This window comes from Bubalus kerabau, chromosome 18 (genome assembly GCF_029407905.1).
Source record: "Bubalus kerabau isolate K-KA32 ecotype Philippines breed swamp buffalo chromosome 18, PCC_UOA_SB_1v2, whole genome shotgun sequence".
Lineage (NCBI taxonomy): Eukaryota > Metazoa > Chordata > Mammalia > Artiodactyla > Bovidae > Bubalus > Bubalus kerabau.
The window spans coordinates 13,681,422-13,706,212 of NC_073641.1; the positions used below are offsets into that span (position 1 = coordinate 13,681,422).

The 24,791-nt window shown below is 41.6% G+C and overlaps 1 protein-coding gene across 13 annotated transcripts in view; it reads right to left on the reverse strand.

Moving 5' to 3' along the window:
• The window catches only part of PIK3R1 (phosphoinositide-3-kinase regulatory subunit 1), a 648,380-nt gene that overhangs the window by 422,165 nt on the left and 201,424 nt on the right, over positions 1-24,791 (reverse strand). For 11 of the 13 annotated variants that reach the window (XM_055555105.1, XM_055555102.1, XM_055555104.1 and 8 more), the window contains 2 exons: positions 20,097-20,201; positions 19,315-19,463 (listed from right to left, as the gene is read on the reverse strand). The gene's annotated coding sequence lies outside the window, so the exon portion shown is untranslated. Of the gene's footprint in view, positions 1-19,314; positions 19,464-20,096; positions 20,202-20,498; positions 20,728-24,791 lie in introns of those variants that run through there. The other 2 variants (XM_055555108.1, XM_055555110.1) reach the window with 2 other exon arrangements.

Below are 24,791 nucleotides of genomic sequence, written 5' to 3' on the forward strand. Positions count from 1 at the left end.
TGAAGGTGTGGGTTAACAAACCAAAGAATTAGGTCTTTAAAACAGCAAAGAAGCCTAATGTTGCACATTCAGATCTTTCATTCAGCTTATGATGAAATGGAGGCTCAGAAAAATGTCAAGTCACTGATTTGCCTAAAGGTCCTGACAAGAAATGAAAGCCCAGGACCCCTCACCCCTCACCCCCTGCTTTCTCCTTTATGAGTTAAACAAACAATTCGCCGGGAAAACAATCTCAAATACAGACCCAAAAAGATTAACAAAATTGCCCAAAGGGAATCAGTATAAGGCAAACTTCCACATTTCGCGGAACACATTGTCAAATTGTTCCTTTGATCTGAAGCTTTGGTAAAACCTGGACTTTTCCAGGCATTTAAAACCAAAAGCTACTAGTCTGTCTTGCACAAGACTTCTCTGGCCAGCTGGACTTTTAGCAAAGATGCCCAAGGTCTCTCTTTAACAGATTTTGCTGAAAACCAACAAAACAAAAATTAAAAAATGCTTTCTTCCTTGAGAAGATGGTGTTTATTCTGATGGGATCCTTATTATCCTTCTTTTTCTTTTTTTGGCTAGAGAGAATCCAAGCTTCCATATGTTCAGCAGTACTGAGCAGTGGCAAGGAAGCAATAACTTGTGATTTGACTTTTGTTACTGCTCCCTGTAACTTGAGTTGACAGTCCCAAGTTACCTTCATTTCCATAGTGCCTTCTGCTACTGCACAAGCCACTCTTGCTCCCAGGACAGTTCTCTGGCTCGCACCTGGGTCTTTCAGACACAGCGGCCGAGGACAAAGGCAGGGTCTTCCGCATTAGGTAATGAGAACATCCTTTCAGCACCCTGGTGTGAGGGCCCCTGGCATAGAGTTACAGACCAGATATGCATCAGGATGGTGCAAAGCTGTCTTCTTTCTTTCTCTTTTCATTTCTCTTCCTGTCTCTCCCAAAATCTTCCTCAATAGTGGAACATGATCTAAATGTTTTCAGCATGCTATTAAGCTCCAAACCAGATGCAAATGACTCTTTCATTTTCTACTTGGAAACATGGCCAATTATTAAGCCACATCCCTAGGTTTGTAGTTCTGAGGTCAGAGTTAATATCTCAGTAGAAGAGTGGAGAACCTACCATTTCAGCTGGCCTGGGCCCATAGCGGGAGAAGCGGAGCACATGTGCAATCCCCATCCCAGGCTTGCAGCAGGCTTGCTCACTTCATCACCAAGCCCAGGGTTTCCAGGTTTCTCTAACATGTGGATAAAAATGTTTCCTGCCGTATCAGCAAACAAAGAATGCTGAACCCAGCAAGCCGTCAGCCACTACAGCTGCCCCAGTGGTAAGCCCGGAGGGGAGTAGGATGGAGACAAATGGGTTGTCTACTGTTAATCATTTAGCCTTTGCAACCACCTACAATGATGCATCCTGGTGGGGGTGGGGGGGACTCAGGATGGGAAAGAACAGGATACTGGCCCTAGGTAGCTAAGGTGCATATCAAAGGAATGATTTCAATGAACCTAGACTCTTGCATCTTCCCATAGGAGGAAAAACTCTAAATTCATTACCTTAGATATCTAGTTTTCTTTAAATAATCTTCTGTTCTGAGTACCTGGTCTTTGTTGGAAAAACTCCTATATATCCTGGCTCCTCCCTTACTTCTTCAGAGCAGTCCCTCAGAGCGATCTGAGAGGATGCATCCAGGGTTTGAAGTACTCAGAAAGTCTGCTGAGTAAAGCAAGAGCTCTCAACTTTAGGTCGTGCTTTTTTTTTTTTACTTGACAAACATTCTGCAACTTGTTAGCTTTCTATTATTACTGCTGCTGTTTCTCTTTATGATGATGATGATGACTCTCTCTGTCAAAATTTCAGGTGATTTTACAAAGACTATAGGCAATTTATATTGATACAATTTCTGGTATTTTCAAGGGAACTGATCATTGGTGGCCAATGATGACTTCTGTCCACTCTAGGCAAACCTTTAAGTTCTTACAGGGTTATTAAGTAAAAAAGCTTGTTGGTTATTATAATGATTTAGCTAAAAATAATGGGTCAGAGTCAAGAAGCTCCCCTGGAGAAGAGAATGGGTACCCACTCCAGTATTGCCTGGAGAATTTAATGGACAGAGGAGCCTGGTGGGCTACAGTCCATGGGGTTGCATAGAGTTGGACACAACTGAGCGAGTAACACTTACACTTTTCACTTTCAGTGGATCAGGATAAAGTGATTAAACCACTATCAACTACTTTCTTTCAAGCTCATTCCATTTGATCATTGTTCAAGTGCATTTCTTTATTTCTTGGAGTAAAGGCACAAATGAGAGCTTTATTATTGGTTAGTTATATCAATTGGAACATTTTACTTTGTTCTTAATTTTAACAATAGAAGTTTTGAGTTGGAAGAAATTATAATTTCTCTCCAAACACATGCTGAAAGTAATGAGACAAATTTTTCTTTTCTAATTTTAGAAGCAGAGACTGCACCATTTCTGTGGAGCTCTAAATACAAGACACGTCGCCTCTTATATTTCATTCCTACTATATCAAAGTTTGTTTCTCAGAAATGCAATGTTAGTTACATAAAAGATAATAGATTGTCTGCTTTCAAAATTGAATAGCCTTAAAAGCATGTATATTTTAGTTGGGGAGATATAATGGTAACTTCTTATTATAACATATATATGCTTCATATTTTCACTTTTTTTTAACAATGAAATGCATCTTAATGATATATGCATTGAATATGGAATTTCTTTTTTTCCCTGAAAAGTCATTTACCTGGTGATACATCGTCCTACATTTCATGGCATCTTGCAAATGAAGACATGGTGATTATAATACCTTATGTAATACTGTAAAGCACTTTTAGTTCTACTCATTTGTTTGTATACATTTTATATGTACGTATATTCACATTCTACAGAAAAAATATGTTTGACATCTTGTCTTCCAACACCCACTCATGTGATCAGAATTCTCCAGATAGTAAAAGGAATCATGATAGTGAAAGAGATCAGATAGTAAAAGGGATTTCAGAAAAGGACAGATGTGGAAGCACAAAGTTAAGACCCTATTAAGAAATGCATCAAATTCCCCTCAAGTTCCCCTCAGTTCCTTGAGCAAGTCACTTAACTGAAGTTGAACTCTCGTCTGTAAAACCAATATGATAAAGTAACTCTTGAAAGAGCACAAAGGACCTTTGCAATTTCTTTAAGCTCAAGCTCAATGGCAAAATGACAATACTCAAAAATATTGGTTGCTAATATTCATCTCTTATTTTAAACCAAATTTTAGTATCTGGCCCAGTGTTGACGGTTCTTCTCAGTTGTCTGTTAATACCATTTCTACTTTCAAACTTCAGAGTTTGGTTTGATCTCTAAGGCCAGATAGAATATACAATGGATTGTTTGAAGAAGAGGAAGGATAGTAGTTCTTTTAGGACTCCTTCAGTATTTATAAGAATAATGGTGGGAAGTGGCAGTTCCAAAAACCTTAAAAAGATGATGCAAACCCAATATTTCTCCCATAAATCACACTACAAGAGTATTTGATTGACCAGAATGAGACTTGTCAATATTAGGTAGTGTTGTGATCCTGCGGAGACAGGGAAAGGGGAGAAAGAGTCTTGTGTGTGGTGTCAGTTCTTTCCAATTCTGCGTTGCCATGTTTATCTAAGTCATGATGTCTGCTTTACTTAATTTTAGTCAAGCAGAGATTGCCATGTGTACAAGGCATGGCTTAATACCTGCTGACACTGCCATTCCTTATAAAAAATGGGGGTTGTTGTGTGCCTATATGGCTAATGTATTTATCTAGCTCCTTATCACATTCCTATTCTATGGCCCTACTCAAATCTGTCTTTCCTTTGAGTAATCACAATGCCCCATTCAAATAAAAAAATGACAATAGCCCACATGGTATATACATGCCCCCAGTCAAACAGTTAGCATTCAAATGACTTAGAGAAAAGTATAAAGACCCTATAGTATACAGGGCATTCATAAATTATGCCTCTGATGAATGTTTAGGGCAGGGCTTTGATATTCCACTGGTTAACAGACCTTCTAAATCTCATCCAATAAAAGGGCTCTTAAGCAGTGGCATACATGAAACATCCCAGATCACCACGGACAGAATACGCCCAAGGCCAGCAGTTATCTTGTCAGTATATCTACACTGTCCCATGTGTAGCCATTTGCGGAGAAGGCAGCTGAGTTTGCTCTGCATTGTGATCAATATTGTACTGTGACAGGAACAGCAGAGACTGTGTTAATTCTGTTGATGAGAAACTGGCTCAGAGCACAGGAATTCACATCAGGGATTTATCAAGATAAAAAATGGGATTCAAAATATTACCTTCCAACCTCTCTATGTCCCCAGTAAATCTTTTTGTGAGTCTATGAATGCACTAGACTGAAAAAAATATATGTATTTTTTTCCTTATTCCTAGGCCTGGTCATGCTAATGGAGGATTCACTGTGCTGGGAATGGCTTTTTTTCTTTTTCAAGAATCATACCAGCTGAAAGCAGAGCAGCAATGATATAGAAAAAATACTTTATGCTGCATAGATGTTATGTCCATAAGAACTAGTTTGAAATACCTTTCCTTCAAAGTATCGAGCTATGCCACAACTGTTTTAAAGAACGATGAATGACTTGCCTTCTCCCACACCCTCCACCCCCTAAGTCCACTGGATGTAATGGCCACTCCCCTGGTCACCTCTGATGAGAGAATGGGAAAGGACACAGAGCATCTCAGCAGAGCATTTCACCTTTCAAAGCATCTGATTTTCATTTTTTCTTTGGCATTTTCCACACATACCCTTTTACAGCTTGATTCATGTCTTTTTAGCTCTGAAAAAAATATTCGCTGGCTGGAATGAGAAATCAGGAATGTGGGAATTCATACATTGCGTGCATGTGTGGTTAGCAGCGTGTGTGCCATTTGTACACATCACTGACTGGGGAAGTTAAATCATTTTTGGATGCAGTTTGTGGCAAGAGTACCCAGCGTGCCAATTCCAGGTCTTTGAAGTAACATTCTGTACAACCTGTTATTGAAACATTTCTTGCCAGCTTAAAGTAGAGGAAGTACCTACTGAAAGAGGAATATTTTCCTTTTCTTGCTATTCAAGCCACACAGGGACATTCTTTCAACTCATATGAAAAAAAAAAAAAAACCTCCTAAATGTTTCTTTATTTTCCTTCCATCTGGTGAGGATATAATGACTTATGAATATTTTCTCTCAAATTCTCCTTTAGCCTTGCATCACTTCTAAAACAGGATCTATTAAACAGATGTGTAAATAAGAGATGGTTAATTGGCAGATAGCTTGGAGAAGGAAATGGCAACCCACTCCAGTATTGTTGTCTGGAGAATTCCATGGACAGAGAAGCCTGGTGGGCTATAGTCTACGGGGTCACAAAGAGTCGGACACGACTGAGTGACTAACACAATGAGCAGAGTCAAGAGGGGAGCCCATTTCAGGGGGCAAGTGACTGACTTGTGGGGAAAAGCTGAGAAAGATTAGTCTGCCCTCTTGCTTGGAGGACTAATGGTTCAAGTCCCAAGTCCAGGGAGAGTCTCCAGGAACCCTAGCGTATCACATCTTCCCTTGACACTTTATGAATACAGATAAGAGACTGAGCACTGTGGCGTCAGCCCCTTTGACAGAGTCATCCTGAAGCTTTAGCTCATGAATCAGGGAAGAGTAATGTGGAGGAACTTCCCTGGTGGTCCAGTGGTTAAGATTCCATGCTCTCAATGCAGGGGGCCCGGCTTGAATCCCTGGTCAGGGAACTAGACCCTACATACCACAAATAAGACCTGGCACAGCCAAATGAAAAATTAACAAAATAAAATGAAATGTTTACATTAAAAAAGAAGAGTGCTCTGGGAGCACACTCCCCATCATAACAGCCTTAGCCCCCAGCAGAACCTCTCCTCAGTTCCCAAGATTCATGAACTTATAGAGAGCTATTTAACTCTTCAGCCTGTAAACTCTTCCTGGTTTATAATGTGCTGAGAAGTAAAACCCCACATGATAAGAGAAATCTGACAGGCCTATCAACTGCAGCTATTTATGTCCAGGACATTTGATTTTCACCATGGATAGAGTTTTCCAACCAGCAACGTGCAGAAGGAATCACCAGCCTTGCCATAGAGAGAGGAGTTTTATCAGGTCTGCAGTTCCTGGATTTGCATAGTGACTTTCTGCTTTGCTTCTAGCTCAACTGAGAGAGACAGAGGAGAGCACACTGGCTTAACTGAGGTTAAAAGTTTTGATGCTGAATGAGGCTGAGCTATTCCTCAGATCCACCCCCTCCCCCCAAGGCACACAGCTCTCTCTCTCTCTGGCTGCACCCTCCCAGAGACAGCGGAATATCCGCTGTCACCCAAGCTTGTACCAGACTAGGATGACCTCACGACAACTCAGCTAGGTGCCTTCCTTCCAGTCTGGGAAGCTGAGTCCAGAGGATACTGACCTTGTGCTCTGGGGAACAGGATGCTGACGAGGAATCAAATCAAGTGTGAACTAGGAGGTTGATGGATGCAACAGAGACCTACAATGCCACTGTCTCCCTCACCAGATCAAAAAGGTGCTGGTGGAGAAAACTCACCCAGGCACCACCTGCATATCTGGCCATTTCTTGAGCAAAAAGGAAATGCTTTCTCTAAGTATCACATGTAACAACGCTATCAAATGACTCCCAAGGAATGGTTTGCCCTTCACCTTCCTTTAACAGCTATTATCATAGTAAAATCTGTTTTGCTTTTTTTTTTTTTAACTCACCAACCCCATAATGCCACTGCTGCTGCTGCTGCTGCTGCTAAGTTGCGTCAGTCATGTCCGACTCTGTGAAACCCCATAGATGGCAGCCCCCTAGTCTCCACCGTCCCTGGGATTCTCCAGGCAAGAACACTGGAGTAGGTTGACATTTCCTTCTCCAATGCATGAAAGTGAAAAGTGAAAGTGAAGTCGCTCAGTCATGTGCGACTCTTCACGACCCCATGGACTGCAGCCTACCAGGCTCCTCCGTCCATGTGATTTTCCAGGCAAGAGTACTGGAGTGGGGTACCATTGCCTTCTCTGCATCGGGCCACCCCAACCAGCAGTACCCTGGGATTCAGAAAGATGAGCTATCAGCTGTGAGACAGAGGCACAGCCTGAGGTCCCCCTGGACCCTTTGTTTCCTTTGTCACTTCTGTCAGTGTAAGGAGAGCTCAGAGCATCTGGGTGCAATTTTCATTAGAGGCATCTGCGGAAGAGGTGCGGGTTCTTGTTTGCAAACCCCCTTTCAACACCCCTGAAAGTGACCAATGTATCCCCCTGCCCTGAGTCAGGAACTGGAGGTCCCATCAAAAAAAAAAAAAAAAAAAAAGTGAACAATTTGCAATAGCCCCAAGTAACAGTGGTATTTCTAGGATCCAGGTGCTATCTCTTTCTTCCAATTTGTCCACAATGGAAAATTACTGCTAACATGATAAAGTAGTTCTTATAGGAAAAATCCCACCAACTGACAGCTTTAGAGCTCCATGAGTTCCTACTCAGGTACCTAAGATGTCTTCTGATTTGGGGTTTCTGCTGACAGAGAGAAACAGGCCATCAGACATGCCCCTTGTGTGCAGGTCTCAAAGGTAGGAGGAATGCCAGCTCTCCAGAGAAATTCCAGGTGAGGACAGAGGTGAGCAGAAGAAAGAGCTTGAAGTCATGTTAGCTGTTCTCTAGAAAGGTTCATGGAGAAGGCAATGGCACCCCACTCCAGTACACTTGGAAAATCCCATGGATGGAGGAGCCTGGTGGGCTGCAGTCCATGGGGTCACTAAGAGTTGGACACAACTGAGCGACTTCACTTTCACTTCTCTCTTTCATGCATTGGAGAAGGAAATGGCAACCCACTCCAGTGTTCTTGCCTGGAGAATCCCAGGGATGGCGGAGCCTGGTGGGCTGCCGTCTATGGGGTCGCACAGAGTCGGACACGACTGAAGCGACTTAGCATAGCATAGCATAGCATAGCAAAGTTCATTAACTGAGTCTTGTGAGGGTGGGGTAAGTACAGGTTCAAGAAACATCAGCACCAAGGAGGAGCTCTCTGTGATGTCAAGAGAGTTGATGCCACTTAAGAGGGTGGGTTTTAGTGAACAGTGTGGCGGGGTGCAGGGGGGCAGAAATTGTATTGGCCACTTATGACAGAATGTGCTGAAGACGTTGCACTTGTCACCTTGTAACCTGCCTAAACGCTTTGAGAAGCTGGCACTGTTGTTCTTATTTTATGGATAAGAAAAATTGGAAGTTCAGAGAGGCTAAGTAAGTTGCCTAATACTAGGCTGATAACAGTAGTAGTGATGGGATATGAGCCTTGGACGCAGGTTCCAAAGAATATAAAGTAGTCCACTAACCCAGTTCTTCTTACACTTTTGCTTTGAAATCCTTCTAAGGAAAGAGACCATTTGAACCCTGGCAGGGTGGCAGTAGGGGGTGCAGATGGGATTTGCAGTTTCTGGTGCTAATTTTTAAGGTCTCATGTTTTACCTTAAAAGGAATGATGACGTTGCAGTTAATCCCCTACTGCTGCTGCTGCTAAGTTGCTTCAGTTGTGTCTGACTCTGTGCGACCCCATAGATGGCAGCCCACAAGGCTCCCCCATCCCTGGGATTCTCCAGACAAGAACACTGGAGTGGGTTGCCATTTCCTTCTCCAATGCAGGAAAGTGAAAAGTGAAAGTGAAGTCGCTCAGTCATATCCGACTCTTCGTGACCCCATGGACTGCAGCCTACCAGGCTCCTCCACCCATGGGATTTTCCAGGCAAGAGTACTGGAGTGGGTTGCCATTGCCTTCTCCGAATCCCCTACTACATTTACTTAAAAATACAATTTCTCTTTCAAGCCTTTGTTGTTGCTGTTCAATCACTCAGTTGTGTCTGACTCTTTGTGACCCCCTGAACAGCAGCACACCAGGCTTTCCTGTCCTTCACTATCTCCTGGAATTTGTTCAAACTCATGTCCACTGAGTCAGTGATGCCATCCAATCATCTCATCCTCTTTTGTCCCCTTCTCCTCCTGCCTTCAATCTTTCAAGCCTTTAAATAAATATTAACTATCCAGAAGCGGAGGCATGTTAGACCATGGCTGACTGTTTCCTGAACACAAATGGCTATTCTGAATGTACATACTTTGCAGGCACAGGTATCCAGTTTGAGAAACACCAGGATACCCAATGCTGCTCCCTTACTAGAGGTTACAATCACAGATGACACTGTATTGAGTGTGTTGTCAGAGGGATTTGTGATTTTGATAAAACTCTGGACTACATGAGGTTAAATAATTAACTTTCTATGGGATTAACATAGTGTAATGATGAAGGGGGAGGTTATGGAGTCAAACAGGCCTGAGATTTGACTATGGACTCTTCTCAACTTTTAGCAGCAAGACTGAGGCAAGCTTCTTAACTTCTCTAAAGCTGTTTCCTAATCTGTAAAAAGATCACTGAAAAGATGCTCAACATCACTAATTATTAGAGAAATGCAAGTCAAAACTACAATGAGGTATTACATCATACCAGTGAGAAGGGCCATCATAAAAAAACAAAAAATAAATGCTGGAGAGGTTGTGGAGGAAAGGGAACCCTCCTGCACTATTGGTAAGAATATAAATTGGTAGAGACACTATGGAGAATAGTATGGAGGTTCATTGAAAACTAGAAATAGAACTCCCATATAATCCTGCAATCCCACTCCAGGGATTATCTCCAGAGAAAATCATAATTCAAAAAGATACATGCACTCCAATGTTCATCACAGCACTATATATGATAGCCAGGACATAAAGCCAGCCTAAATGTCTACTTATGGAGAAATAGATCTAGACAATGTGGTACATTTATACAATGGAATATTACTCAGCCATAAAAAAGAATTAAATAATGCCATTTGCATGACCTAGATGGACCTTGAGATTGTCATACTGAGTGAAGTCAGATAGAGAAAGACCAGTATTGTATGATATTGCTTATACGTGGAATCTAAAAAAAAAAAAAAATGGCACAAATGAACTTATTTACAAAATAGAAATAGAGTGACAGATATAAAGAACAAACTCATGGTTACTGAGGGGGTAAGTGGGGGGTAGGGATAAACTGGGAGACTGAGACTGACATATATACACTGCTGTATATAAAATAGATAATGACCTACTAGATAGCATATTCAAAAGCAGAGACATTACTTTGCCAACAAAGGTCCGTCTAGTCAAGGCTATGGTTTTTCCAGTGGTCACGTATGGATGTGAGAGTTGGAGTGAAGAAGGCTGAGTGCCGAAGAATTGATGCTTTTGAACTGTGGTGTTGGAGAAGACTCTTGAGAGTCCCTTGGACTGCAAGGAGATCCAACCAGTCCATTCTGAAGGAGATCAGTCCTGGGATTTCTTTGGAAGGAATGATGCTAAAGCTGAAACTCCAGTACTTTGGCCACCTCATGCGAAGAGTTGATTCATTGGAAAAGACTCTGATGCTGGGAGGGATCGGGGGCAGGAGGAGAAGGGGATGACAGAGGATGAGACGGCTGGATGGCATCACTGACTCGATGGACGTGAGTCTGAGTGAACTCTGGGAGTTGGTGATGGACAGGGAGGCCTGGCGTGCTGTGATTCATGGGGTCGCCAAGAGTCGGACACGACTGAGTGACTGAACTGGACTGAACTGATAGCACAGGGACCTCTACCCAATACTCTGTAATAACCTAAATTGGAGAAGAATCTAAAAAAGAATGGATATGTGTATTTATATTGATTCACTCTGCTGTATAGCAAAAACACACATACATTGTAAATCAACTCTACTCCAATAAAAATTAATTTTAAAGAGTTGTACATACGTTAGGCTATGGTGAAGAAAGGAACACAGTTCCATAACTTTTTACCACTTTTAAGAGGAAGATCATTTGAATCTCAGTCTTCAGCCTCCTGTCTCACTGATTTACAGACTATTATCACTGAGGTACACATTCATTAAGTCAGAGGAAACAGGAATACTTACTCATAGCTGTTTGTTTCTAAAGCCAGTTTCTTAGTGTATTTTTATGGCAAGGGGGAGAAAAGGTGTTAATATGGTTTCTAATGAAATCAGATATTTAAATGAATGACTAATGTGTTTTATAGAGAAAAATCACCAAAAAGTCATTTTTTAAAAAGTTAATTAGACCTACCTTATCATAAGGGGTGTTATAAGCATTGAATTAAGAGTACAGAAAGCTTTTAGCTCAGACATGGGCATGCATCATGTATTCATAAATGGTGGCTGCTGTTTTTATTACCCAGGGGGCTCTGGCACCTGTGGAAATGGCCCCCCAGCAATGGGGTTGCACAGAGTCGGACACGACTGAAGTGACTCAGCAGCAGCAGCAGCAATCTCCTTACATCTCCCCTCCCCGTGCACTCTGCCCCCTCTGCTTTGTCCCAGCAATAAAAGGTGACTGGAGCTCCTCCCGGCAGATGATGAGTTGATGCTGTGCCATTTCCTCTGCAGCCAATACAATGTTTGGGCTCTCGATTTCCTGTCTGTGGTTTCCCACACCCTTGGAGGAATAGTCTTTCTCACTAAGGCATCCCTTCCTCCCTCTCAGGGCTCTGCGGTGCCTGGTGATACGTATGTGGTTTTGGCTGCAGCAAAGGTACTCACCAGGAGTTTTCTCCTTAGTCCTTACTATACAGCAGCACATGTAGTAACAGTTTGGCCTTCTTATGTTTGTGGCAATAATAAGAACAAGTGATAAAATATGATAAGGAAATCTGGTTTGTATACAGAGAAAGAGAAAAACCAATGAGGAAAGTACACTTTTTTTTTAAACCAGTCAGACACTCTAAGTGTATTTTTAGACTCACCAGTCTTTTGCAATGCATAGAAATTTAGAGTCAGGAAGGGCCTGTCTTCTAGGACTAGCCAAGGCAGAATCCGTCAGCTGTACACAGTACGGTTTCGACAGCTGTGTTCTGTCACCAGCCTTGACTACAAGCAGGCTTCCTGCCTGGGCCACCTCAAGAACTCCCCACGTGTTTCTGAGCCTTTGTGTCTTTATCACTGTTATTCTTGTTTCAAAAGAAAAAAAAAAAGAAAGAAAGAAACCCAAAATCCTACTTTTGCTTTTTGTGTGAAAGAACACTTCAACAGGCAAAATGTGTGAATAGTCAGATCCTTGTCCAAAATGAACAAGAGGTGAGACACTCTTGAATAAAACAAGAGGCTGAACATCTCTGACTAAAACACTGTCCAAATTAGGAGCCTCACAATGACTTTGTAGGAGGAGCCGATCGATCGCAAGGTAAACAGACCCTTGTTGAGAAAACAAGCTGGTGAGTTACTGTTGCATCATTTTTTTTGTTTGTTTTTGCTGACCAGTTTGATTCCCACAACTACAGCTGCTGTGTAGTGAAATGGTTCAAAAAAGACCTTTCTGACGAAAGTTCCTGAAGAGAATTAATGTAGGAGTGACAAAAATACTAGTGAATGGAGTTCCTTATCTTGGATCATGGAATATTTCCTCTCGGTGGAAATCAGCTTGTTCTGCCAAGAGAACCTGAGGGAGTGATTGGGAGTTTTTGCCTGTTATGTAAGGGAGTTTATTTTGGGAGGTTTGGGTACGGTGTGCCACTGCCTTTAATCACATCTGCTCTACTTCCTAATGGCTGCTTCATCCCTGGGCCGTGTGGAGCACGGCCTACACTAGGGCCGGGTGAGCAGTCATTAGCAAGCGGTGAGGCTCCAGAATGAGCGAGATACTTGCATGAAGCTGCAGTACTCTGCTCAGAAACAAACTACTGATTTGGAATCAGAAAGACAGCTGTGGTAAAAATCTATGGCATCTGGATTCCCGTTCACAAAGGTATCTGAAGGCCCCTTACTTCACTCAGTTTTTCTTTCTGGGTGAAATTCTCTGTATTTTCTACTTCATTCAGTTAAAATAAGTAACAACTAATCTTTCTTAAATGAATTTGTGATGCAAATTTTGTATGCTTCAAATTTGAAACCCCAGATAGTATGGTTTCGTGTTTGAGACATGCTTATATCTACTAGGCTTTTCTCACCCTCTCGGTGCAGACTCCTTTCTCCTTTCTATGGCTCTGCCGCCCATGCTGTTCTGAATGTATTCCTTCCAATGTGTTTGGTGTGCTCTCTCAATGTTCCTCTTTCAGTTGGCTTGACAACTGTTCAAGCATAATTTTCAAAATGGTAAACAACATGATTCTCAGGGTCATATAAAACAAACACACAAGGATTCTAATTAACTCATCAATTAATAGAGGAGTCTATAAGACATTAAAACCAGCCCAAAGAGCACTTGAAATACTACCCTATTGTCTATTTAGAAAAGAAATATCAGGATAAGCTGTCGGGGTTGCATACAACACTGGTTTGGTGTTCAACAGGCCACTAACATTAATAGCCCATTCACTCCAGTCAGAAATTAGTTGCCTCTTTCCTGGGTTTAAAAAAAAAAAAAAAAAAAAAGATCTCCATCTTTTGCCATTATAGAACTGTAAACTGCAAGAAAGTTGTAAAAAGTGCAGCCTAGCATTCTACTGAAAGTACCCCCAGTAATTTCTCCAAATACTGAATAATTTTTCAGACGTCATCTAGAGTCTCTCACATTGCAAACAATTAAACCAAACCAAACCAAGTCTCTTACTGGATTCCTCAGTTCTGGCCATCTCTTTCCTATCTTTCTCATCCCCTTTCACAGCCAAAGTACTAGAAAAAGTCACCTCTTTTCATCAGCTCATTTTCTCACCTCCCATTTACTGTCGGACATGACTGAAGTGACTTCGCAGCAGCAGCGGCATTTACTGTCTAATCCACTCTAATATGAATTCTGGCCCAACATTATATGTGTTTTTTATCTTTTGCTCTGGTTACCAGTGACTACTTGTTTCTAGAGCCAGAGGATATTTTTTATTTCTTATCTTATCCGACCTTTCAGCAGCTTCTAAACTGTAGACAACATACTCCTTTACACGTTTCCTCATTTTGGCTTCTGGGACCTAATAGTCTGATGGCTTTTCTGCTACTTTTTGGGATGCTTCTTCTCTGTCTCCTTTGCAGGCTTGTTTTTCTATAACCTGCCATTAGATGCCGGAATTTTTCCAGGTTGTGTACTCAGCTCCTTTCAGATCTTCAGTGCTCTCTTCTTCTCAGGTATCAACTAAGCTAATAACTTCAGTTATCCCCACTTGCAAATAAAGCATCAATTTGAATCTCCAGGCTAGATACTTCAGCTCATACATCCAACTGCCTACATGAAATGCTCTCTTGAATTCCTCGAGACATTTCAACTTCATTATGTATAAACCTGGTCTTATGAACTCCACTTCCAACATTCCAGATTAAAGCCAGTCTTCTTTCACAGCTCCGTAATGACATCATCACCTATTTGGTTATGCAAGCAACAACTTAGGGAGGAACCTACATACATCACTTTCACCAAGTCCTGCTGCTTTCAGATCCAGGGTAGATCTCTACCTCCTGCAGAGAAGCTTTCCAGAGTTTCATGAAAAGGCCTTTAGAATTTAGAACACTCACAAAAAAGGCTTTCAGTTATTAATGGGCCAATTATACTTGAGAAATAGCAGGTAATTTAGATTCTACTGATATACTTTAGAATGTGCATCCCAGTTCCAAAAGGAAGCATGTGGGAGTAAGGGTTTCAAGGAAGGACAAGGTTTGTTGGTCCAGAGAGGGACTACAGACAGGCATGGTGGACACACGGGTCTGGATTGAGTTTGTGCTGCTGCTGCTTTAGGTATAGAGAGAGGAAATCAGGATAATATTATAAGAAGAAAAGAGGCAGACTGGAAGAAGAGTACCTCTTTTTTTCCTTCCTTAATGACATTTACTTTTCTATTGTGATACAAAAAGAAATACTCTTTGTAACAACTCTTTTGAAAGCACAGGAAGATATAAAGAACAGAATCCAAAATCAGCTTAAATCCATCACCCGAATGAAATCATTGTTACCTTTTTGTTGTATATTTTAAATATTTCTCTACACTTACAATTACATATAACTAATACGCATTCATATATTTCATTAAGTGGGTCCTAACAGCAAGGAGATCCAACCAGTCCATTGTGAAGGAGATTAGCCCTGGGATTTCTTTGGAAGGAATGATGCTAAAGCTGCAACTCCAGTACTTTGGCCACCTCATGCGAAGAGTTGACTCATTGGAAAAGACTCTGATGCTGGGAGGGATTGGGGACGGGAGGAGAAGGGGACGACAGAGGATGAGATGGCTGGATGGCATCACTGACTCGATGGACGTGAGTCTGAGTGAACTCTGGGAGTTGGTGATGGACAGGGAGGCCTGACGTGCTGCAATTCATGGGGTTGCAAAGAGTCGGACATGACTGAGCAACTGAACTGAACTGAACTATATCTAATGCTGGAGAAAGAGTTCCAGTTTCAAAGGTAAAATGTCCTAACTCTGAGAATTTCTTAAATTTTCTTAGATATTTACCTTCCTAAAGTCTAGATTTAAATGTCAAGTTAAACATACTGGACTACCTATTTCCTTTCCTGGTTTCTATTTTTCTGCCTTCCTTCATCATTGCGTTCCAGTTGAAAACCACAGTCAACACCCACAGTACAGCTAAGAATAAGAGTTCTACCCAGAAACAGTTTACAGTCAGAGGTAAACATTTACAAGAGGGTTCAGGGTATACTTGAGGCAAGATAGCCACGTTCTAACAACAAAATTGATTTTGTTTTATCTTTTCTTTTTCTCATCCATTTAATTGCTTTCATTTTCTGGTGAAGCTAGAATTTAAGATTATAGTAGAAGGAATGGTATATTTTCTACCTTGCTAGGAATTTACATTACATAAGTGGACATGAATCTCAATATCAGATGATCAAAATTATCAGTAATAAAAATTATCAGTAGTAAAAATTTCATCACCAACTGAGAAATCATGAGTCCAGGGAATATTACCATCACAGAGTATTTCATTTTTCACCTGTAATCTTATATTGATTCTCTAATTCAAATAGAAGTTACAGTTTTTCTTAAATATAGAGAGCTTAAGTTAAAAATAACTTAAAAATAATAAGGCAGAATAAATATGTCCCCCAGAATTACTTGATGAGAAACTTATATATTTATTTCTGTCGATATGGAAAAACATGATAGAAAGAAGCCCTGTTACTTGAGAATATTGACATTGCTGTAATTATATATTATTATAAGAAGAATTATAGTGATTGCCAATACTTCAGAGTTTATCCTCCCAACTCCTTGTTGGTATCAATAGAACCATGTGGGCATATACCAAAAAAAAAAAAAAAAGGCACAATATCAAATTAAGTATTTGAAATCTCCTCAAGGAAATATATGTTAAACAGAAGCTGATTTCTTGGACGTGGCTTCACTGTGCTTAGCCTGCTGTTGAGGAGAAAGCTGAAGCATTAGTCACTTGTAGTGGCTGCTCTGGAGCCACCCGCATGTCCAGAGAATGACTTTACTTCTTACCAGAGGGTCCAGGAGAACCACCTTTTGTACTTGACAAATGTGGCAGAGATCTGCAAAGGAGTCATTCATCAAACCCACGTCTTCTTTCTCCTGGGCACATGGCTAGTCTACACCCCCCAGCCTTCCCTGCAGTTAGGTGCGACCTTGGGGCTGAATTCTTGCCAATAGAATGTGGGCAAAACTGACCCAGTCCTGTTCCTTTCAGGATTGGGCCCAATCACATCTCCTCTCTGCCTTTTTTCCCCTCTCTCCCTTTCCCAGCTGGCCGATGGAGCCAACTGAAGAACTGAAAGAGCTGCAAGATAGAAGGCGACTGGTTCTTGCATCAATTCTTCAAAGACTATCTACTAAATATGCTTTCTTGATTTGTGCACGACCATACCCTTCTCTATCTCTAGGCCCAGAGTTCTTTCAGAACTTCAGGCTTATTTTCTTCACCAGTGATTGTACAGCACCTTTCTTTTATTTTGGGCTGGTTTTTGTTCATCAGCTGTTTCCCCGCCACCCCCGTTAGGATCCAAGAACTCCCAGCACAGTGCACTGCGTGTCTTTCCACCACTGCCTTTCTAGATCTGGCATAGGGACTAATGCGTGCATCACAGATGCTCGATAAATGCTAGTTGAATGACTGAGCCAATGCATAGCATCTGCATGCCTAGGGATGGGCTGCTAGGAAGAGTTCCCAATGGAGTTGATGCCTGATCCAAACTGTAAAGGGTAAGTAGGTATTTGCCTGGAAGATGGAAAAGGAGATTCCAGGTAAAGAGCACAAGTATAAGTAAGATCATAATGCATGGCCTGATGTTTGTGGAAAAAAGTATAAGAGATATAATGGTTGGAGCAAAATTATTAAGAATGGTGGATAAGGCTGAAAAATAAACAATAGGGAGATTATTGTCTCATCTTCACTTATCCATCAAGCACCTTCTCTGAATTCTGAAAGCATTTCACATATAACACTTACAACATTATTACTATGTTTTTAAACAAATCTATGGGCTTGAATGGGAGAAGCTGATTCTTACTCATTCTCTGCTCCCAGCTCCCAACTTTATCATCGATGTAAATCGTAAGCAGTTCAGAAGACAGGGGATCCATTAGAATATTTCTGGGCTGTTCAAACAAAGAGAGGCGATCCCTAGCATATAATAGAGTAGGTCACAATGTATAATCACAAAAACTATAGTGTAGAGGAGAAAAAGGCCCTATGGTGTACTTTCCTCTCACAAGGTCAGAGGGGGACATATCACGGTGTCCTTTCTACCCACAAAACAAGGAACAAGACGAAGCTGATAAAGTTTGAAATCTAGAACAGACTTGAGCTGAGCCCTGACAGAGCCTCACTCTAATCTTGAGTGTGTAGTCATTTAAGAGATACTAGTGTTGTTAAAGAAAACATACTAAGCCTGAAAATGGCCTATTTTTGCTTCCAAGAAAAGTAGAAACAAGCATACATAATATCAAGCTGAATCCTTAGGAAGAAAGAAAAAAAGAAGCTTTACCTATAATACGCACCTCAAAACTTAGGAAACAAATATCCTAGAACTTTAAAAGATGTTTTTTCCATGTATCTGATTATAAATACATGTGCTCAATATGGACTCTGTGGGAGAGGGAGAGGGTGGGATGATTTGGGAGAATGGCATTGAAATATGTATAATATCATATATGAAAAAAATCGCCAGTCCAGGTTCGATGCACGATACTGGATGCTTGGGGCTGGTGCACTGGGACGACCCAGAGGGATGGTATGGGGAGGGAGGAGGGAGGAGGGTTCAGGATGGGGAACACATGTATACCTGTGGTGGATTCATTTTGATATATGGCAAAACCAATACAATATTATAAAGTTAAAAAATAAAATTAAAAAAAAATTAGGATGAAACAGAAACTTTGTAAAACCCTAGTAACCAGAAATAAATGAATTTTATCATATATCCTTCCAGATAGTTTTAAACAAACACACATAAAATAAGCACAACCAAGCACGCATGTATTTTATAATGGGCGGTCATATTACACATGACTATTTTAAAGTCTGCTTTTCTACTTTAGTATCTCATAGATATGTTTCATATTAATGGCTGACTATAAATAATTTTAAAAGTTTGCACAGGATAGAATCTACTGTATGAATACTGAATTTATATATATTTATACATGATTTAATACATAATTTATTTGCAGGTCAATCGGCAAATTTGACTGAGTCTCACTCAATGCCAGTGACTGCTCTAGACAAGGAAGCAGAGCTTGTATCTGGCGCCTTAGACCACTTGGCCACCCTGACACTTCCAACAACTGTTCATAGCGACTAGTGCACAAGGCAGAGTCCCAGGCATCAGATCACTCATATTTAACTTGAAGATGAGGCATGAAAAATAAACACATAGATAAATAAATTCAGGTACTGATGACGACTATAGAGACGATAACAGATAATCCTAAAGACTGACAAGGTTACTTCAATTTCTGATAATATGGTTGACTAGTCCTAAAAGTCTTTTTATTTTTTTAATAATGCAACACACATACACTGTTTGTAATGAATACACATTTTTTTTTTCCTTTTAGAAAGTATAGCCAAACTAGTAAGAAAGTGAGGAAACTTCATACAGATCAAATATAAAAGGTAAGCAATTATTTCACATAACACTTAGCACTGAATCACCCTGAGGCCGCCTACCAATATGGCATTTTAGGCTTCAGAGTTAGAGGAGATGGCAGAGCTCAAGAACTAAAAAGTCACACAAATTCAGGGCCCTTGAAGGGCTAGCCACTCAGTGTAAACATGGAATAAAAACCATTCCACCTACCTTCTGAATGAGATGAGCAGAGAGCTTTTGTCTTGGTTTTCAATCCGGGAGGAAGCAAAAAATGATCTCTCCTGAGCACTGACCACCACAGCCCTGCCCTTGTGTGGGTTTGAGGTTTAAATTTGTACCACCTGCGTGATCTGGGAAACCTGAAACAGAGAAATTGACACAAAATGGAGAGCACCCTGGGCACCTGGCTAAAGCCAAAGGAAACTCTCTGCTGAGGTGAACCAAGGCCCTTCTGAATTCCAACAGATTTAAGTTGCTCAAAAATATTGAAAGACATATAGGAAAACAACCAGCATGAAAGTGAGATATGTGATATTAATAGACAGTTATAGTTTTAAATGGTTACAGAAGAAATGGAAAAGCACTGATAAAGACCTAAGCATCCAATCTTAGAAGCTGGGGAGAATGTAAGATAGGAGAAGGAAGACATGAAATAAACCATAAAAATCAACAGAAAGCAAGTATAATATCAGAAAGTTTTTTTTTTTAGGACTAATTAACTAGACCAAACTCAGCAAGAATGATCAGCAAAAAAAGAGAGAAGGTACAAAAAATATTAGAAGTGCAAAGGGTAAAATACTGAAGGGTGAAGATTAGAAGTATATAAACATTGTACCATGAATTTGTTTATGCCAAGAAATTTGAAAACTTGGGAAAAGTGGATCATTATCTTAAAAGCCAAAATTAAGACTGATTATAGAAAAAAAAATAGAAAGCCTGAACAGTTCCAAAATCATTCTAGAAATTAGATCAATACTTAAAAATCTACATACCAAAAAATGCTCGTGTGCTTGGAGGCTCCCTCATCCAGGTTCCAAGTCTCTGAGGGGTCCATTTCAGGTAAAACTGAGTGTTGAGAAGGAGGGAGCTCAAAGTATCTAAGCCAGTGAGAGAGAGACAGCAAAACAGCAGAAACAGATTAAAAAGGCTCACTTAAGATAGTAACAAGGGGGATTCTCAGGTGGCTCAGTGATAAAGAAGCTGCCTGCCAATGCAGGAGACATGGGCTTGATCCCTGGGTCAGGAAGATCCCTTGGAGAAGGAAATGAAAACCCACTCTAGTATTCTTGCCTGGGAAATCCCATGGAAAGAGGAGCCTGGCTAACTACGGTCCATGGGATCACAAAGAGTTGGACACGACTTAAGAGTACAAGAAACATACAAACAGTATTTACTGAATTTTTCTCTGCACCTGTTGCAGAGCTCAGAGCTTTGGTTATGTGATTTTCAGTCCTCAAACTCCCCTGTTTTATAGAATGGGTGGCAGAAGCTTGGAGAGTTTAAATCTGATGGCCCACAGACACAATTCTAGGACTGGAAACCAGTTTGACGTCTGAATTCTGAACTGCACATGCTGCGCCCCAGGAGAGAATGCGCTGAACAAACACCGCCTGGAGCAATGACTCCAAGCACGGTCCCCATCAGCATCATCAACATCACCTGGGATCATGTTAGAAGGGCAAATTCTCAGGTTTGCAAGCTTAGCCCAAATCTACTGATTTAGAGACTCACCGCAGGGCTGGGGGCACCAGTATGTTTTTCACAAGCCCTCCAAGTGATTCTCAACTTCTCATCTAGAGCAACTAGAAAGGAAGGATGCTGCCATAGAAACGGCGTGGACTTCGGAGTCCAATAACTCCAGATTCCAGTCCCAGATCTGCCGCTCCTAGCAATGTGATCTATACTTATATCTTTGTAGCTTAGGTTTTTGTGGGGATTAAGTAAAATCATGTAAATATTAAGAAAACAAACACGTGCCCCATAGACAGTGCTCAATGAATGTTCTGGAAAAATATTTACTATTAGTACTCTCTGCCATCCTGGGAGTCTGTCTTCCCTTATTCCTTCCCACAGACACTGTGTACCCTTACTATGCCCTGGAGAAGAGGAACGGGCAGGATGGAAATATCTGGAGCCCAGAAAAACAGCTGGAATTGAGTCCAGGTGAAAACTAACAGGGGCTTCCCAGGTGACAGTAGCGGTAAAGAGCCTGCCTGCCGATGCAGGAGACTTAAGAGATGTAGGTTCGATTCCTGGGTTGGGAAGATCCCCTGGAGGAGAGCATGGCAACCCACTCCAGTATTCTTGCCTGGAGAAATCCCATGGACAGAGGAGCATGTTGGGCTATGGTCCACATGGTTGCAAAGAGTCGGACATGACTGAAGTGACCTGACTTAGCATGCATGTACAAAAGCTAACAGAGGGCTATAGTAGCGTGGGCTCAATGGCAGAGCAGAGACATGGAGGATCCAAGAGCTGCTCCTCTGGAGGCATGGGTAGACCTGGGTGCCTGGTCAGATGTGGAGAAGCGCAGAGCAAAGTCAGAGATGAGTCTGCCTCTAGTTGGATTGACAGGTGTAGAGTGATTCCAGCGGGAAAATTGATTCAGGAGGAAGAAAAGGTTTGGGGATATAATAATGTGTTCATACTTAGGCAAGTGAGTTGGAAGTACTAGATGTAATGCAGGAGTGTCTTTACAGAGAAATAGTGTGCCTAAGAGAAAGTGCTCTAAACAAGTGTTGCCTGGAGCAGTGACTCCGAGCATGGTCCCCATCAGCAGCATCGACATCACCTGGGGTCCTGTCAGAATGCAGATTCTCAGATTTGCACACTTACCCCAAATCTACTGAATCAGATCTACTGAGTTTGTGTGTGTGTGTGTGTGTGTGTGTATGTGCATGAGAAAGAGAGACTAGAATTCTAATGTCAGTGTGACAACCCAATGCTCTTAGTTCTTTGTCATTGAAACTGCTGTTTCCCGTGGGTACCAATGTGACAGAGAAGGGTGTTACTTGCAGCCAGCAGCCTCTGCTGTTAATGCCATGTTCTGCTGATACCCAGCAATCATGGTCAGTGCTAATGACACAAAGAAGTGTCACTGAGGAGACAGAATATGTGAGGAGGGAATGAAGCCATCACTAATGAGTAGGTTAATGGAACTTGATGAGCAGTGAAAATCAATGAGGCAAAAAATGCCCGCCTCAAAAAATAAATGAACTAGGAATGGACGAGTGCCAAATCACAGCTTATCTCAAGGCTGTAACCCAAAGTGTGTCACCCAGTGAGACAGAATTCACACCAATCACACGTCATCCCTGGCATGGCCATGGGTTTATGGCCATCAGTGCATTCAATCCTAAAATATTAATAATAGCACAGCCATGCAGGGCTAAGAACAGAGCAAGACACTGAACATAAAGTGAGGAAAAAGACAGACCTGGTCCCTGCCCTCATGGAGTCATCCAATCATAGGCCAAAAATACATTTTAGCTTCTTTAACCCTTACAAGGACTGATGCTGAAGCTGAAACTCTAAAACTTTGGCCACCTGATGCGAAGAACTGACTCATTGGAAAAGACCCTGATGCTGGGAAAGATTGAAGGCGGGAGAAGGGGATGACAGAGGATGAGATGGTTGGACGGCATCACCAACTCGATGGACATGAGTTTGAGTAAGCTCTGGGAGTTTGTGGACAGGGAAGCCGGGAGTGCTGCAGTCCATGGAGTCGCAAAGAGTTGGACATGACCGAGCTACTGAGCTGACTGAACTGAACCCTTGCATATAAATTAGTACATACATATCTCCTCCTCCTAATCAAAACCACTACTCTCATAAACCTCCTCATCACCAGTATTATTTAATTGCCCAATGTCATCCACAAAATACCTCTAGATCTCTTTAGATGCTTGTAACTACCTATCTTGAAAGATTATAAGCATTGTGCACAATTATCAAAACTTGTTATTCCTCTCTGTTGTCCAGATGGCACTTGTTGCATCTGGGACCCATTGTGCCACTTTCTCTAATACCAGGGCACCCATGACATCTGGAGCTCAAACTGTTTTGAGTACAACTCGCAGGCTGTCTATGCCAGGCTTCCTGCTAGACTTAGGAGTGCCTTAACAGGAGCTGGGAATGAGAGCATTGGTGACCGAGTTCTCCAGCCCTAGATTCCCACCAACTGAAAAATAAACCCTTCAGACAGGAATTAAAAACCTTCTGACCAAAGGTAGATACTTTAGACACAGATGCTCAAGATTCTGGATTAACAGAATCAAATGAGCTGACTCAAGACTTAAATAGTACCAAATAAGGGAGCACTCCATGGATTCCAAGCCATGTATTCTGTTCCTGACTCAGTCTCCTTGGATAAGTCAATGCATTTATCTGAGTCTCAGCTGTCTCACCTGAAAAATGGCCACATCCAAAGCAAGCCATGGCATTTTTGTATTTAGACTTCTGCATTATTTAGTGACTCCCTAAGTTCATTAACTAAAGAGGGCATGAATTAGTGCTTTATATTTTCAGGAAGGCATTTCTCCACCCAGTGCTACGTCCCACATCAGTGATCCAGTGTGCTTGTTAGCATCTGAAGGCTCCAGGCAAGCTGCATAAGCCTATTGCTTCTTTGTTTAATAGAAGCAGCAGATGAAAGTCCTCCTGACTGTGGAGAGGTGGCTTCTAACATAGAAGCCAAGCCTTTCTCATGTTGCATTTGCTGTCCACTATCTGTCAACTACTACAGGCTCCCAGATTCAGCAATCTTATCTGTTGGCAGTTGTGCCTCCTGGTTTCAAGGCTACCACTTCTATTGAGTACGGGACACATGTCCAGACCTCTGTGTTCCTGCCTGGATTTCTGACTCCATGTTTTGATTACACCATCAACTTAATGGTCCCTGGATTCTGGTGACTCCTCACAACTGCCCCAGATCTGGGAGACTGCATCCCTTCTCAGACACTTTAGCCCCACACCTTGATCTTGTCTGAGACTCATGATAGCCTGCTGTCCAAACAGCATCACACAGATATAACTGTATGAAATGGTGCTTGACTGGCTTGATAAAGGTTGTTTGCTCAGCTGGACACTGCAGAGAAAATACTTCAATGGTGATTACCAAAGCTGTATTCATTTCTTGCTATTCTCTGCCCTCTACATCCCTGCTAGGATAAAGGAGAGGGAAGGGTTTGAACCTGCTCTGCCTTTCTGCTTAAGGACTTGCTCAAAGAAACTTGCTCTGGTCTAGACCTCTGCACAAGGACTAGCAGCTGCTGCCTTTATCACACAAGGCAACCTGAGATAAAATGAATCGGAACTAAACGGTGTAAGCAAGGGCTATTATTTCTGTCATTTTTGGCTGCCAACAAAATGCCAAGAAAATTATAATGTAATAGCTACCACTGTGAAAGAGAATAAGAAATAAAATAAACTTTTTATGCCTCAGGAAAAGCTTTCCATTCCCTCTACTTTTACAGGGCAGCACAAGAGCTTTCTGCGGGTCTTGGCAAGCTGACATCCCATAAACAATCATTTGCACACACTAGGAATCCAAATGTGTGCTGTTCTGGGGTCTGTATCCTTCACCTTGACTGGAACAGACACAGAGTTTTAATCAGATTTATTTTATATACAGCAATTTTTGTCTTTCTTTTGTCAGCAAGAAAGAAATCCAGTTAAATCCAGTTAAA